This window comes from Pteropus vampyrus, unplaced genomic scaffold (genome assembly GCF_000151845.1).
Source record: "Pteropus vampyrus isolate Shadow unplaced genomic scaffold, Pvam_2.0 Scaffold178, whole genome shotgun sequence".
NCBI lineage: Eukaryota > Metazoa > Chordata > Mammalia > Chiroptera > Pteropodidae > Pteropus > Pteropus vampyrus.
Window position 1 is genome coordinate 908,479 of NW_011888959.1, and position 16,475 is coordinate 924,953.

At 48.0% G+C, this 16,475-nt stretch overlaps 1 pseudogene; it reads right to left on the reverse strand.

Moving 5' to 3' along the window:
• Positions 1-14,066: 14,066 nt before the first annotated feature.
• LOC111746169 lies at positions 14,067-14,185 on the reverse strand (annotated as a pseudogene).
• Positions 14,186-16,475: the final 2,290 nt, after the last annotated feature.

Here is a 16,475-nt window from a genome sequence, read left to right on the forward strand (position 1 = left end):
TGTTGGCTTTTTATATTTAGCCGTGTTATGATGAGGTTGTTTTCCTCTGTCTGTTGAGTGTTTATATATCATGAAGAGTTGTTGAATTTTGTCGAATGCTTTTTCCGCGTTAATTAAGATAATTATGTGTTTTTTCCCTTACATGCTGTTAAGTGGTGTGTTACACAACATATGATTTTCATATGTCGAACCATCTTTGCATTCCAGAAATAAATCCCAGTTGGGCACGGTGTGTAACTTTTCGATGTGCTATTTTCACTGGTGCGTCTGCTCCATCCGCATCCCCCTCCCCTTCCCTGGGAGCCCCACCCCTCACGGTCTGGCCTCCGCTCTTGCTGCACCTGTGCTGGGCTTCCCCGACCTTCTCGCCTCTGGAAATCCTCCCCAATTTTCAAACTCAGCTCAAAATCCACCCTGTCTCTGATGCCTCTCCCGGTCTCTCTGTCATTGTTACTCCTTCTCTGGATTTTAACGACTCCATCTCAGCACCTCGCGGGGAGCATTTTCTTTGTCCTCTCCTGCGGGCTGCTTACCTCCACGCACCCGCCCCCTCCTCCCCAATCTCTTACTTGAGATCTCTTACATCTCATGGGCTGGGATTGCCACTTTAGTCTGGTGCTTAGAGCCCAGCTAGATCCACACTTCACCTCCTCTGCCTCCGAACTCCACCACAGGGGAGTGGCTGAGACTCGTGCCGCAGATGCCACATCTATAAAATGGGTGTGATGGTTGTGTCACCTCTATAGATCGCTATGAGAATGAAAAAGAAAATATGTGACTCTTTGTGAATCTCTCTCTCTCGCTCGCGAATCCCAGCTCCCCTTAGGGGCAGGAACCGCGGTGTATTCATCTTGGTCTTTTACTCCCCAGCGGAGCACAGGGCCTGAGATGCAGTAATCACTCGATAAGTGATCATGGAACTGGGCCATCAGGCAAAGTCATACGCCCCTTCCGTGCATGAAAGACCGTTCATGTAAGCCCACAAGACCTGGCGTATCAGCCTCTCAGTAAATGTGTTTACGTTGAACATGGAAGATGGAAGCTTGTTCCTCTGGAACTTAAAAGCTTGTCCTCATTTGTTTCTCATGGGTCAGGATGCTGTGGCCAGCTGTGAATTCATGCTGGTTTCTTTGGACCCTGGAGGAGCAAAGAGACGTGGCATGAAGGCAAAAAAGGGCCATATGCTCAGCAGATTGTCCCTGAGACACTTGGCATCTATAATTATTCACTGTTTGCAAGGAAAAAATCGCATTCTAATTTATGCACTTGGCATGCTCATCCTTGTCGTGCTAAAAACCATTCTGCCCAGAGTCACTTGATGTCCACACACTGCAGTGACTGCTTTTGCCCTAAATGTTTTTTCCTTCCTTCCTTCCTTCCTTCCTTCCTTCCTTCCTTCCTTCCTTCCTTCCTTCCTTCCTTCCTTCCTTCCTTCCTTCCTTCCCCCCCCCTCCCTCCCTCCCTCCCTCCCTTCCTCCCTCTTTCCCTCTCTCCTTCCCTTTCTTCCATTCTCATTGGGGAATAAAACAGAGCTCTCTAAAGGTCAGTTTAAAATGACTTACAAAGTTATTAGAATTAAGGTTCTGCATGATTCATCACATGAAATACCTTTTATCTACAGTTGGCTACACCCAGAATAACTTCACTTCAAAACACTCTCCAAGGCCATGATCTGCACCCATGCGAGGTGGGATGAAGCCCTGAAAGCAAACAAGATGCCATCACTTAGGGCCCAATATCCTACACCCCGCGGAGCAAGGCAGGCCTGTCATGGCGCACAATGAATGAGTCTACTTTGCACCCAAACCGTGATTAATTTTTCTGGATGTTGCTGAAGACTTAAAATAATCAGCGCACCCACATATAGATTCGTCCATTGAATAATTTGCAGCTGTTACAAATCTATGCTAAATCAAGTTTATAGATATCGATTATATACCTGCTATGCCCTTAACGATTAACTAGGCACTGTTGGGGACGCCAACAATCTGAGGCGGATTCCACTTCTAGGGGGGCTGAGAGAATAAAGGGAGCAAATAAAGCAGGGGAGCGCCACCCCTGGGCCGCAGACTAGAACCTGTCCGTGGCCCGTTAGGAGCCGGGCCGCACAGCAGGAGGCGAGTGGCAGGCGAGCGAAGCTTCATCTGTGTCTGCAGCTGCTCCCCAGCGCCGGCATCACCGCCTCAGCTCCGCCTCAGATGCTCAGGCATTAGGTTCTCATAGGAGCGCCAGTCCCTGGTGCCAAAAAGGTTGGTGACCGCTGAAATAAAGGACTTTAGAAGTTGGTCACACCAAGGCCAGCACTTAGGCGTGGCCCCTGCACCCCATAGGTGTCGATGGGTGCTCGTGGCATGAATGACTCAGCGGCACTTGCCCTTTGCACAGCACCTCCATGTGGTCATTTCATTCCGAGAAGTCAGCAGGACAGGTGGGTCAGCGTCTTGGGCCGCCATGACAGAGTACCATGGACCGGGTGCCTTAATGACAGGAAATTACTGCCTCACGGCTCTGGAGGCTGGAAGTCTGAATTCGAGCTGTCGGCAAGGTTGGTGCCTTCTGAGGCCTGGAGGGAAGGCTGTGTCCCAGGCCCCTCTCCCTGGCTGTGTCTGAATCCCCCTGCCCCCGTCCCAGCTTACAGCATGCCCAGAAGGGTGAGAGGGTCTGAGTTAAATAATTCCAACACATCCCAGTTGCTAAAAGACTAGAAACTAGCCTTAAACAAATGAGCTCGAATGGCGACACTCACTGTCATTCATGCCGTGCAGGACCTGTCACGGAGACAGATCCTTTCTTGTCCACTTCCGCTGGCGCTGGAGTAGAGTGGCCTTGGAGTGTGGGGCGCGCTGTCGCGGTCCCCACCTCTCCTTTGCTTCTGCATCTCTGCCGATTTGACTCTCGGGCGCCAAGGCCCGAGACCAATGCATGTGACTCTGGTGTGGGCGGCTCCCCTGCCCACGGGCATGCGCCTGACCCGGCTGACCCGCCTAACCCGGCCGGCGCCTCTCACGTGGGGCGAAGCTAGCCTCAGGAGCAGCCAGAGCGACTGGAGGGACGGATCTGCCCCGCATTACGGCAACACTGCTTTGACCGGGAAGAAGATGAATTTGAACAGCGGAAAGTCAGAATTATAGATTATTAGTATTCAAAGAAACGCATGCTCGTTGATTGTGAGTTCATAACGCAGACAGCAGTGACAGCCACGTTCACAAGGCACCGTCCGGCAGGTCTCCCTGGAGACTACATTAGGAAGAGGTAGTGATGGGCTCTGTTCTTGGAAGGTAGGGGCGGCCGGGTTTGCTCCCAAAGCGGCCCTGACATGGTCTCCCGTCCCACACGCCCTGCTTTACAGTCCTGTCATCCAGATGTGGGGCTTCTGTTCCCTTTCCTTGGAACTGGGTGGCCTGTGGCTGTGAGTGGCCTGTGGCTGTGACTGCCGATGCTGGGTCATAAAGGGCTTTCTCCCTGGATGCTCAAAGGGGCCCCGGCCGCTATGCTAGACAGAGGCCAGTGTGCATGTGGGGGCCGGGGGCCGGGTGTCCCAGCAGCGCTGAGAGCGGCCGCGGGAGCGAGAGACTGACCCCAGCCACCGACTGGGCCGCACGAGAGGCCCGGAGCGAGGACCGCCTGGCTGAGCCCGGTCAGCCCCCAGAGCGGGGAGGCGGTGACAGAGGACTCTTCGTCAGGTGCTGACGCTCACACGCACCGTGCTTCGCACACACGCAGCGCCGCGTGCCAGATGCTCAACTCCGTCGGCCCCACTTCCCGGCTCTGAGGCGGGCGCGTGCGGGATGCTGGGGAAGCGCAGAACGTGGGCGGGGCGGAGGCCCCGAGCTCACCTGGTGCCCGTCAGGTGAGCAGGTATTGTTAGGCCTGTTTACCTGAGAGGGACAATCCGCGAAACGACAAACCTGCTGATGTCCCTTCTCCCTTTACAGACTCAGTTTTTCTCATTCAGATCCCGGAACCAAGAAGAAAACCACAGTGTCTAAAAACTGAAGCGCCTTCCTTCTAAAAAAGCTGGAATGTGACGTGATTTTCTCTCCGGAGCCCAAAGGTTTTAGAGAGAAATCCGCATGACGCAGGATCTCTCGGTCAAGGGCGAAGCAGTGTCGTCCCGTAGGGACCCCAGGCACCAGCACGCGGGCGCCTTCTGGGTGCACAGTCGTCACGACCTCGTCAGTCCCTAGAACAATGCGTATTGTCCCCGTGAGGTGGACCTGGGCACCTCTTTGGATCAGGCTTTTTGAGTCGCAAAGCTTTCGCCTTGAAGGGGAAAAACACATCGTAGAAAACCAAGGGCGGTCAGGGCCTGGGGCGGACCCTGAACCAGGCCGCGCAGGTGAGCTCCTTGAGCTTCCCTGCCCCCGCACCTTTGAGCTTGTCAAGGATAATGCTGGAAAGTGATAACGCTGGAATTTGAACCCTGCCTGTCAGGTGCAAAGTCCGAGGTCTTTCTGTGACGCGACGGTCTTCCCGTACGATGGGGACAGCAGGCTGCTGACTTGGCACTCTCAGGAGGCAGGTCTGCAGGACAGGCAGTGGGAGGTGGTGTCCTGAGCTCTCAGTGTGGGGTGGCTGGCTGCTGCTAGCCTCACAGTGTCTCCGGGGCGTGCACCCCATCACGAACACCCTCCGGCAGGTTGCTGCCCCTGGCGACAGCGTGTCCTGCTCCGTCCCTCTCCCTCCCAGCCTGCCCCCGAATTTTGCTATTCTGTCCCCCCTCCGGGTCCCTCCTCCCGTCCCGGGAAGCGTTGAAGCGAGAGAGGCAGGGAGACCGCGATGCTTCTGCTCTGTGCTGGCGGCCTTCTCTTCCTTCTGAAAGTGAAAACGGGCTGTGTGGCCTGGCCGCGGCTGCCATCGTCCCCCATACTCCCCTGTCCGCACCCTTCCGTGACTTATCCCTGGAATTCCTCCACCAAAGCGGTTCCTCCTTTACTGTTGCCCTCCTCCAGCTCCCCCTCCAGGCCACCACCAGAGAGAATTCATGGAAACGTGGCCTGTTTCCTCACTGCACTCGGGGACAGTGCCGGGGTCACTATGATGGTCACCCGGGTCCCAAGCAAGGGGTTTACAAACATCTGCAGGTGTTAGAATCGCCTGAGTCTACACTCTGGCTCAGCAGCCCTCCCCCCCACCCCCGCCTCTGATGCAGATGTCACCAAAGTTTGGGAACCCCTGGTCTGAGCCGTCGCCGAGAGCATCGGACACCAGGCTTGGGTTCTTTTGGAGCTGCACCAGAGTCACTGCCTCCGGGAGGACGTGCCCGGCCACCAGGAGCTCCGGAAGGAAGCGGGCACGAGGAGGCCGTCTGGCTCCGGCCACGGGCAGCCTTGGGCTCGCGGCCTCTGGAAATACGTAACTCCGGCTCTTTAAAGCAGTTGCAGCTGGACCCCGAGTGTCCGCGCCCCAGCACACAGTCCCCTGGGAATGCCAAGCTTTGCAGAGGGCAGGGTTCCCCGGGCTCCAGCATCAGCCTGTCCAGTGAGTCATCTGTCAACAGCACAGAGCCAGGAAGACAGGTTTGGACAAGAGAAAAGCATCCTCTCACGTGTGGGACCTTCATTCCATCTCCATAAACGACTCGACTGAGGTTTGAGCGACTGACAGACAATAAACTGCACATATGCAAAGCGTTCGATTCAATACGTTTAGACACGGACCCACCTATGAAACCTTCACCATAACCAAGTTAACAGACTCACCGCCCCCTACTCCCCCCCAAAATGTCCTGGTGTCTGTGTGGAGCTCTCTCCCATGCTTCTCCTGGTCCGCCCCCACCCCCTTACCCCCAGCAAACACTGATCTGCTGATTATCTGGAAGAGTTTATGTAGAATGAGTATTATTTCTTCCTCAAATATTTGGTAGAATTCACCAATGAAGACATCTGGGCCCAGAATTTTCTCTCAGGGAAGGTTTAGCACTATAAATGCTATTTCTTTAACAGATAAAGGTCATGAATAGATAAGAGATAAATAGGTAATAGATAAACCTATTCGCTTATCTATTTCTTCTTGAGAGGACTCTGATACTTTGTGTCAGTCAAGGAAAAGTGCATTTAATTTGACTTGTCTAATTTCTGGGCCTATCTTCCTTTATAATCCTTTTAATATTCGCGGAGTCTGGTGATATCACTTCTTTTGTGCCTAATTTTGATAATTTGTGTCTTCTTTCTTTTTTACCCCTGATCAGTCTAGTGAGAGGTTTATCTACTTTATTGATCTTCTCAAAGAATCAGCTTTTGGTTTCATTGATTTTATCTATTGTTTTTTTTCCCTGTGTTCTATTTCAATGATTTCTACTTTAACCATTATTTCCTTTCTTGCATGTTAAATTTGCCCTTCTTTCTTTGGTCTCTTAAAGTGGATGCTGAGGTCATCGATTTGATTGTTCTTTTCTACTATAGACATTTAATGTTACACAGGTCCCCCCAAGCGCTGCTTTCATGGCGTCTCCGTCAGCTCCCTTGTCCCCTCATTTAACCTTGATTTCTTCCCTAAAGGCCCCATCTCCAAGTACAATCACTCGGGGCTTCAGCATACAGAGTTTTTGAGGAACACAATTCAGGCCATTACAAATGGTATTCCCCAAAGTCTCATACGTCGTGTCTTCATTTTCCTTCGGTTCAAAATACTTTCTAATTTCCCTTTTGATTTCTTCTTTGATCCATGTTTTTTTTTTTTAGAAGTATGTTATTTAGTTTCTAAATAATTGGAGATTTTTCAGATCTCTTTCTGTTATTGACTTAGTTAATTCTGTTGTCGTGGGACAACATACTTTGAACTATATGAATCCTTTAAAAGTTGTTGATACTTCTATCTGGCGAAGAACATGATTTATCTTGATCAATGTTCCCTGTGCACTTGCAAAGAACATTTATTTTTCTGTTGTTGGGTGAAATGTTTGATAACTATCAAGTTGATTGATAATGTTCAAGTGTAATATGGTCTTGCTGATTTTCTGTCTACTTGTTCTATCAATTATTGAGAAAGGGTTGCTGAAATCTCCAGCTTTAATTATGGATCTGTATATTTCTCCTTGCCCGTTCTAACAGTTTTTGCTTCATGTATTTTGAAACTCTGTTACTAAGTGCATCAGTGTTCAGGATTGTTATGTGCTTTGGATGAATTAGCACCTTTACCATTTCCAAATGATCTTTATCACTGGACACATTCTTTACTTGGTCTGATGCTAATATAGTCACTTCAGCTTTCTTTTGACCAAGAACAGCATGTCTTTTTTCCGTCCTCCTACTTTTAGCTTGTTGATTTCTTTGCATTTAAAGTACATCTCTGGGAGTTAGCAAGTATTCGGATGTTGCTTTTTAATTCGGTCTCACAATCTCTGTCTTTAAATTAGGGCGTTTAGACCATTTACATATAATGTGAGTATTGATATGGTTAGGCTGAAGTCTATCATCTTGCTAATTATTTTATTTGTCCATTCGCTCTTTCTTTCTCCTCTTTTTCTGCTTTTGACGAGTAATTTTTATAATTCCATTTGATTCCTTTGTTGATTCTTTAGCTATTAGCCTTTATTTTGTTATTTCGGTGGCTGTTTTAAGGCTTACAGTATACATGTGTAACTAATCGCAGTTTACGTTCATGTGATGTTGTATCAGGCATATTCACAAATAGTATAAGAACCTCCATATGTCCCCTCTTAGCCTTCATGTTGTCATTCATTTTATTTATGCATATGTTATAAAACCCCACAATATATCATTTTTTGTTTATATATTATTCTTTAAAGAAATTTAAATAAGGAAAAAATATTAACTATTTGTCCACGTAGCTAACGTTTCCGGCACTCTTCGTTCCCTTGTGTAGATGCATCTTTTTACCTGAAATAATTTTCCTCCTGTGTGACTGATACCCTTTGATGTGTCCTACAGTGTGGATCTGCTAGAAGTTCTTTAAAATTGTGTATGCCCGAAATTATCTGTATTTTGCTTTCTTTAAAAAGTTATTTTTGCTGGGTATAGAATTCCATTTTGGTAGTTTTTCTTTCAGTATTTTACAGATGTTGCTGAACGGTTTTCTTTCATTGTTTCTGGTAAGACATCTGCTGCCATTCTTATCTTTGTTTTTCTGTACACGATGTGTTTATTTTCCTCTGGTTACTTTTAAGATTTTCTCTTTATTACTGGTTTTGAGCAATTTGAGTATGATGTGCCTTGATGGAGTTTTCGTCATGTTCTTTGGACTTTGAATTTGTTGAAATTCCTGGATCTGCGGATTTATAGTTATCATCAAATTTGGAAAATTCGAGGCCATTATTTCTTTAAATATTTTTCTGAACTCCTCTCTTTTGCGGACTCCAGTTATACGTGTGTTAGGCTATTTGAAGTTGTTTCACAGCTCATTGATATTTTTTCATTAAAAAAGTTTTTTTTCCTTGGGTAGTTCCTATTGCTATGTCTTTGAATGAACTAATCTTTTCTTCTTTAATGCCAATTTATCATTAATTTCATGAAGTGTTCTTTTCATTTCACACATTGTAGTTTTTATCTCTAAAATGTTGATTTGGGTCTTATAAATGTCTTTCATGTCTCTATATAACATTTAAACATATGAAATACAGTTTTAATAACTGTTATAATGTCTTTGTCTATTAAATCTAACATCTAGTTCAGTTCTGAGGTGATTTTAGTTGAGTGTTCTCTTTATGTTTTCTTGCTTTTTTTTGCATGTTTGGAAAGTTTTGATCGGATGCCAAATATTGTCCATTTTATTTCGTTAGGTGCTAGATTTTTTTTTTTTAATTTTTTACTGTTCTAAATATTCTTGTGCTTTGCTTTAGAATACAGTTAAGTTACCTGGACAGTTCGATCCGCTCTGGGGTTTACTTATGACATGTTAGGCAGGTGCGTAGTAGCCATCAAGAATTATTTATTCTAGGAGTGGTTATTGCCCACTACTGAGACAAGACCTTCCTGAGTACTTTACCCAATGCACCGCGCATTATGAGTTTTCCAGTCTGGATGGATGGAGCAGATTCTATTCACAGCCATATGTGAATGCCACGTACTGTCACTGCTAACCCTTTCAGACGGTTCTTTCCCAGCCGTGGGTCATTTTCTCTGAGGTATGTGCTGATCAATTCTCTGCTGAATGCTTGAGGGGGACTCTGCAGATTTCTGGGTCCCGTCTCTGTACAGCTCTGTCTTCTCTGGTATTCTATCCTAAGAGTCTGGCCATCTTGGTCTGCCCGGACTCTCAATTCTGTCTCCTCAACTCAAGGAATTTGCCAGATTCCGCCTGGCTACCGTTTTCTGTGCCCTGGCTTAGAAACCCTCAAGGAAGTAAGCGGGGTAACTGTGGGGTTCATTGGTCTCCATAGTCTCAAGGACTATTGTGTTTTCTTGCCTTATGTCCAGTGAGCTGAGAACTCTCATGTCATATATTTAGTGCAGTTTATTTTGGTTGTTTCGGGCAGGAGGATAAATCCAGCCTCCATCTTGTTTGAGAGTGAAAGTTTCCATCTCCATCTTTTAAAATTGAAAATACTCTTCCAATTATAAAATGAGTTCGCACTCGTTATAAAAAACAGCGAGAATATAAAGAAGAAAATAAAATCACTCTTAATGTCGTCACTCGTCCACTATTAATATTTTGGTCTGAAGTCTGTCGTCTTTTCCCCCTGTGCATATGTGTGTGTGTAGCAGGGTCAGAAATCACAATTTTTCAGATGTGCAAAGAAAACAGGGCTTCTTTATTTTTCTACTTAATTCCTCTGCTCTTCCTCGAGCGGTGCCATCTGCTGGGTTATAAGAAGTGGCGCAGGCAGAGGCGGGAAGGGAGAGTTCATTCTGGTCACTTTAATCTAATACAGTTTAATCTAATACAGTTCTCAAGAACTTCGGCTAAAATGTTTGGCCGATCGGATTTCCTGCTGCTCCCGTCCTAAACTCCACTTGAGATTGTGGCTAGTGTGTGTGGGGTGGGCCGTAGGATTTCGGGGTCCTCTTGTCAGCCAGGAAGAAGGGGTCCTCTGGCTGCAAATGGTTGGCCTGGCTGCTCCGTGGGATGGCGGCTGCTGGGAGCAATGATAATGGGTGATCAGGGCACGTAGGGATCGTATATGGTCTTGTGGGCCATTCTGAAGACTTCAGCTCTCATCCCAGGTGAGGCAGAGGAGGCATTCGAGGCTTTCAATGCAGTGCTGAGAGGCAAAAGCTTGGTCGAAGTGGCTTCAAGAGAAAACGGGAAGAGAGGAATTGGAGACCGAGAATCGATACTTTTAGTGTCTTACTGAAAAGAGGAAGGAAATGGAATGAGGAACCAAGAGGCTGTTTTTCTAATGAGATATGATGGGAGTGTCCCAATAGAGAGGGAAGCGAGAGTGGCAGGGAGCTGCCGGGGTTGCGGGGGGGTGGCAGGGGGGTGGCGAGCGCAGCTAGTGCAGAAGTGTGGGGCCAGACTCCACATTTGCAAGTTTTCCTTCAGCTTCCTTCAGGTGCCGGCCAGGTGTTATAATTCACCGGGTCTGAGGTTTTCCCAGTGGACACCATGGAGTGAGAGAGAGGGAGGGAGTGGAGATGCACGAGACCGGTCGCAGTGATGGACCACGGAATCCTGGCAGGGGAGGAGAGGGAGGGAGCCTGTGCGGGAGGGGACGGCCCGGGCCGTTAAAAGGTGGAAAGACCAGTTCATGCCTTGAGGATCTCGGTGGGTTTGACGGGTGTTGACGAGAGGGCACCTGCGGCGGTGAGTTGGGAAGACAAGAGGTGATGGTCTGGAGGTGGCAGGCTTGAAACCGAGGTTGTAGAAGGGGTACAGTCTGGGCAATGGCAAGGTCTGAAGCATCGTGGTCTGACTCTGATAGAGATGTTATTGGAGGTGCAAATGTGAGCCGTGTACATAGTTCGACATTTTCTAGTAGCCACGTTAAACATATATAAAAAAAAAACCCAGACAAAATTAAATAATATATTTTATTTGATCCAATACATCCCAAATAGAATCATTTCAACATGTATTTAAATTTTAAGAATGATTAATGAAGATAACAGGGAAAAAACTTCTTCATATGGGTCCGGGCAATTATTTTTTGGATATGACCCTAAAAATACAAGCCACAAAAGCCCAAACAGATAAATGGGACTGCATCAAACTGCATAGCAAAGGAGACCACCAACAGAGTGAAGAGACCACCCACTTAGTGGGAGAAAATATTTTCGAACTAAGCATATGATAAGGGGTTAATATTCAAAATACACATATAAGGAACTCAAACGACCCAATTAAACGATGGACACGAGACCTGAACAGACGTTTCTCAATAGAAGACATTGAAGGCCGACATACAAATGGGTAAGAAAATGCTTGGCATCACTAATCATCAGGGAAATGCAAGTCAAAGCCACAGTGAGACATCACCTGACGCTTGTTAGAAAGGCTGTCACCAGGAAGACGAAGATGAGTGTTGGGGAGGATGCGGAGAAGGGGGACCCCTCGTGCCCTGTTGGCGGGAATGTAAATTGGTGCAGCCTCTGTGGAAAACAGAGAGGAGGTTGCTCAAAAAATTAAAACTAGAGCTACCTTATGCCGCAGCAATCCGCTTCTAGGTATATAAATCCAAAGTTAATGAAATCGAGAGCTCGAAGAGATATCTACTCTTCACGTCCACTGCAGCATTATTCACAATAGCCAGATACGGAATCAACCTACGAGTCCACCGAGGGATGAATGGATAAAGAAAATGCGATCTATCTATCCATCTATATCAATATATCAATATATCTATATCTTCCACCCTTCTTCAGCCACCCCTTCCCATGGTCATTCTCTAGACATGCCCTGGCCAGTATGGTGGCCACAAGCCGCTCGAAATATCGCCGGTCCGAGATGACACACGCTGTTAGCGTGAAATGCACACCAGGTTTCAAAGACTCAGTGTGGGAAAAATGTAAATCGTTCATAATTTTTGAGGCCTCAATTAGTCTAATGTTTTTAAATTTTTTTCAGCCTTATTAAGGTATAATCGACAAATAGAAATTGTATATATTTACAGTATGCAATGTGATGTTTTGATATACTTATACATTGCGAAATGATTACTACAATCAAGCTAATTAACACATCCGTCACTTCACATGGCTTTAGGGGTTTTTCGGGTGTGATGAGAACATTTAAAATCTATTCTCTTAGCGACTTTCAAGTACACCGTGTAGCATCATGAACTGCCGTCGCCACGTGTACGTCAGACCCCAGGGACTTATTCCTCCTGCATAAGTAAAACTTTGAGCCCTTCGACCGACATCTCTCCATGTGCCCAGCACCCTGCCCCTGGAAGTGAGCAAGGTAGTTGTGGGGTTCACGTTATTTGTTTCCATATTCTCAAGGATTATGGTGTTTTGTTGCCTAAAATCTGGCGAGTTGAGAACTCTTATTTCATATACTTAGTCCGGTTTATTTTGCTTGTTTGTTTTTTTCTTTTTCGGGCTGGAGGATAAATCCCCTCTCTATTACTCCATCTTGTTTGGAAATGAAACTTTCCATCTTCTTTTAAAATTGAAAATACTCTTCCAATTATAAAATTAGTTCACACTTATTGTGAAAAAAAAAAGTAACAAAAATATAATGAAGAAAATAAAATCGCCCCTATTATCATCACTTACCCATAACCATTATTAGTATTTTGGTCTGAAGTCTGTCATTTTTGATTCCTGGCGCATATGTGCATATGTAGCAGGGTCACGGGGGATCTCCAAGAGCAGACAGCATGGGGGGGGGCGGTGGGGGAGGGAGGCACAGTGGTCTCATAAGAATGATGGAGAATGCTAAGCCCTTTTAAACTCTGTCATGGAGTATGTGAAATGGGTTGCCTATTTAAATGACTTTTAATGTGGATTTTTCTATATCTTTGTTATGAGTCACCCAGAGCCCTCCTTCAGGAAGCGCCTGTCCCCCTGGCTGCTGGGAGAGCCTTCAGCTGTCAGCACCTTCAGAAATTGCTCAGGTGCAAAAAGCCACCTCGCCCAGGTCATGACCCTTCCCAAGCAGCTTCATCCAATGCCACATGGATGTGGGGAGTCTAAAGGTCAGCCAGCTCCACCCAACTGCAGACAATTACTGAGGGGCCATCCCAGCTCAGGCGTTCCCTGTGGGAGCTGTCACTTGGTCTGTGTCACAGTTTTCCTTCTCCTTCTGTCCGGTGCCTCCTTTCTCTCCCTTCCACGGGTATTGACCCCAAGGCCAGTCCCTAGGGCACGTCCCGTTGACCACTGACTTCAACTCGGACTGCTTCCTGCAGAACCCAGCTTGCCGTGCTCACCGCTGGAGACGATGCCCCTGAGTCTTCGCCAGCCCGATGGGGTGGGAAGATGCTCTGTGTGCATTCACCTCTCTTTGATGAGGGGCGGGGCTGAACGTTTTTACAGGCATTGCCTGAATCGCTTCCTTTGTGGATCGTCTTTTTGAATTCCTTCTTTTGCCTGTTTTTCTATCGAGGTGTTTGTCTTTTTCTTATCGATAAGAATGTATATGTGTGCCTGTGTGTGTATTGCCGAAATAAAGATATTACTCTCTGCTTTTCGTATATGCTTTGTGAAATGCTCTCCTGTTCCCCAGTCTGGCGCGTGCCTCTTCCGTGGGTGACAGCAGACGGGGCGCCCTGCCTGCCGCTTCCTGGCTCTGTCACCTCGGGCGTGTTCCTTCACTATCGGAGCCTTTGCTTTTCCTCTGCAATTGGGGGTGCTGTTAACACTTGGTAGGCTTGTTCTGGAGACTGAATGAGTTCAGAACGTGCTTATAACAGTGCCTGGAATACAGCGAATATGAGATAATTATTCGCTTTCTTTATTAGTATCTATATTATTTCTCTCGTTGGCCACACAGAGATTACATTCTATGTAGTCAAAGTGTCTTTTGTGGGTTTTGCCTTTGGAGTTATACGCAGGAAGTACGTCTTTATTTCAAGATTATGTAAACATTTACCACCATTTTCTTTTTAGTACTTTTATAGTTTCATTAAAAAAATATATATATTTGGAAAATAATTTAAAAATGTATATATATCTTACAGCCATCCAGAATTGGGAATGTATTTTTTTTTTTTTTTTAAATGCTTACAGCACCTGGTCTTCCTAGGTGGCCTCCCATCCAAGTACCAGCCAGGCCTAACCCTGCTTAGCTTCCGAGATCAGACGAGGTTGGGCATGTTCAGGGTGGCATGGCCAGAGACGGGAATGCATTTTGATGTGAGGTTTGAGGTGTATGGTAGACACGTATTTCCTGAGTGCCCAGCATTCCTTTAAGGGACTGTGTTAGTCTGCAGAGAAATCGAGTCAATAGGATATTTGTATATAAAAGGAGATTTACTGTAAGAATCGGTTCTCACAATTCTGGAGGTGCAGAAACCCCACGATCTGCCATCTGCGAGCTGGCAGATTGTGAGGTTTCCGCACCTCCAGAGCGGCTGGTGCAAATCTGTTCGGGTCTGAAGTCCTGAGAGCCAGGGGGGCTGAGGGTGTCTGTCACAGTCTGAGGGCACATTCAGAAATAATGTTTAATCTGGACTCCCCACAGCCAGTCAAGTTGACACATAAAATTAACCATCACAAGTCTACCCTTTGTCAACTTGGCACCCATACGAATCTCTTAAAACCATACTTTATCTCCAAATAAAGAAGAACAAGGTCATGTAATTCTGCCTAACACAACACACCATCTTGTGTACGATGTAAAATGCAGTAACTTCCTCTCCAGAAGAGAAGTCAAGTCCTCGAGTGACGTTTACTCTTCTCCCTGGTATCCTGTAACTTAAATGCTAAAGACTATGGTGTAAAATTAACGATACTGTGAAACAGAGTCAATACATCTTACGTTGCGTGATGAGGGCGTAAGAGGAAAGAAAACACGTGCATTCAGAGCAGAGTAAAGAGGGGATAATATCAGTTATAGTCCCCGTGTTCGTTTGCAAGTGGTCACATGACCGTCGTGATTGTTACAACTGCCTTCCTCCGCTCCCATTCCGTATTCCCCGTGCCTTTGGCGGGCACCTTAGCTGGCCGCGGTTCTTTATCTGGTGGGGCGACGTGACCCTTTATTCCTGCCGGGTCTGTGCCCTTACGAGCTCTGCCTGGATTGGACTGGATTGGACTGTCAGTTTCCCCTGAGGCTGAGCACAGGGTGTGGCTATAGTACAAGCCACCTAAGGAGTTCCCTGGATTCTAGACGCTTCCCCGCCTCCACCATGAAGCAGTGGCCTGATTTCACCTCGAGTCGGGACCGGTCACCCCGGCCAGTGCCACAAGCCCCTTCCTTGTTGACTCAGAGACGAGAGGAGCCTGAAGTGGCCGGGGGTGGGGTGGGGGTGGGCAGGCAGTGGAATCCTCGTCGTGTCTCCTGGTGGAAGACCGACCGTTGGGCCAGCGGAGCGAAAAGTCGAGGGAACAGGAAGCAAAACTTCGCTAGTGGGTCCTCAGGGGTGACAGCGAGCGGTGGCCTCCCATTTCCACACCTTGAATCCTGGCTCCCAGAGAAGCAGCACCGGAGGCTGGGTGCCCGTTCACAGCGCACAAAGTGCAGCCTCTGGGAGAACCTCGCCTCGGACCGGAAGGGAGATGTCACCCAGCTGCGTGGCGACTAAGTCTTCAACGGGCCACTCCACGCTACGGTCAAGCCGGCTGCTTCGGGGTGGCGGGCAACACGGTGAGACCAGAACATCCCGTGCGGACGAGCCCGCTGCTCTGCTGCTTTTGCTGTGAAGTGAGTTCCCTGATCGGACTCAGGGCGGTGCGGGCCGCCACGATGCGGGGAAGGCGTCCTGCGAGGCCGCGGGTGCTGGTGCGGGCAGGAGCGTGGCGTGCAAGCCCGTGTCCAGAGCGTCTGCTCTGGTGGGAGCAAAACACGCTCCTTCTACGCCGACATGACCCAGTGCGATCAGCCTGCCACCGGGCAGCAGCTGGCTGGTCGTCCTGGAAATGGCGCCAGGTCAGGGGCTCAGCGGTGGTCTCTGCTGGGGACACGCTGGCGCTCTGCCAGGTAGTAGCCGGATCAGCCTTGGCGAGTGGACGTCCACATCGCTGAGTCCATGCATGACCCCCACCCCCGCCGTCACGGCCACTTTGTCCGTGAGCCCACTGGGTGACGACAGGGGTGGCTGGGGAGGGAGACCACAATTTGGTTGTTAAGTCTTTCCACTCGTTAAACTTCTCCTCTGCTGAGGTCACCTTTTGGTGAGCACTCACAGGCGACACACATATCTTCGTGATTTTTGCCCATTCCGAGAGGTGTGTCTGCGTACCTTGTCCCCAAATTTCCTCGTCACTGATTCTCCAATCATGTTCCTTCCAAATCCTCGGCCACCCACCAACCCGGTGCCCACAGCCCACAAGTCGGTATATGCCGCCGTCCCTCCGTATCCGTGGGGCTTGGTTCCAGACTGTCCCACGGGTACCGAAGTTCGTGTCCCTTAAGTGGGCTCTTTATAGCTGTGGTTTCCAGATCCGTGAACTCAGCCGACAGCAGAT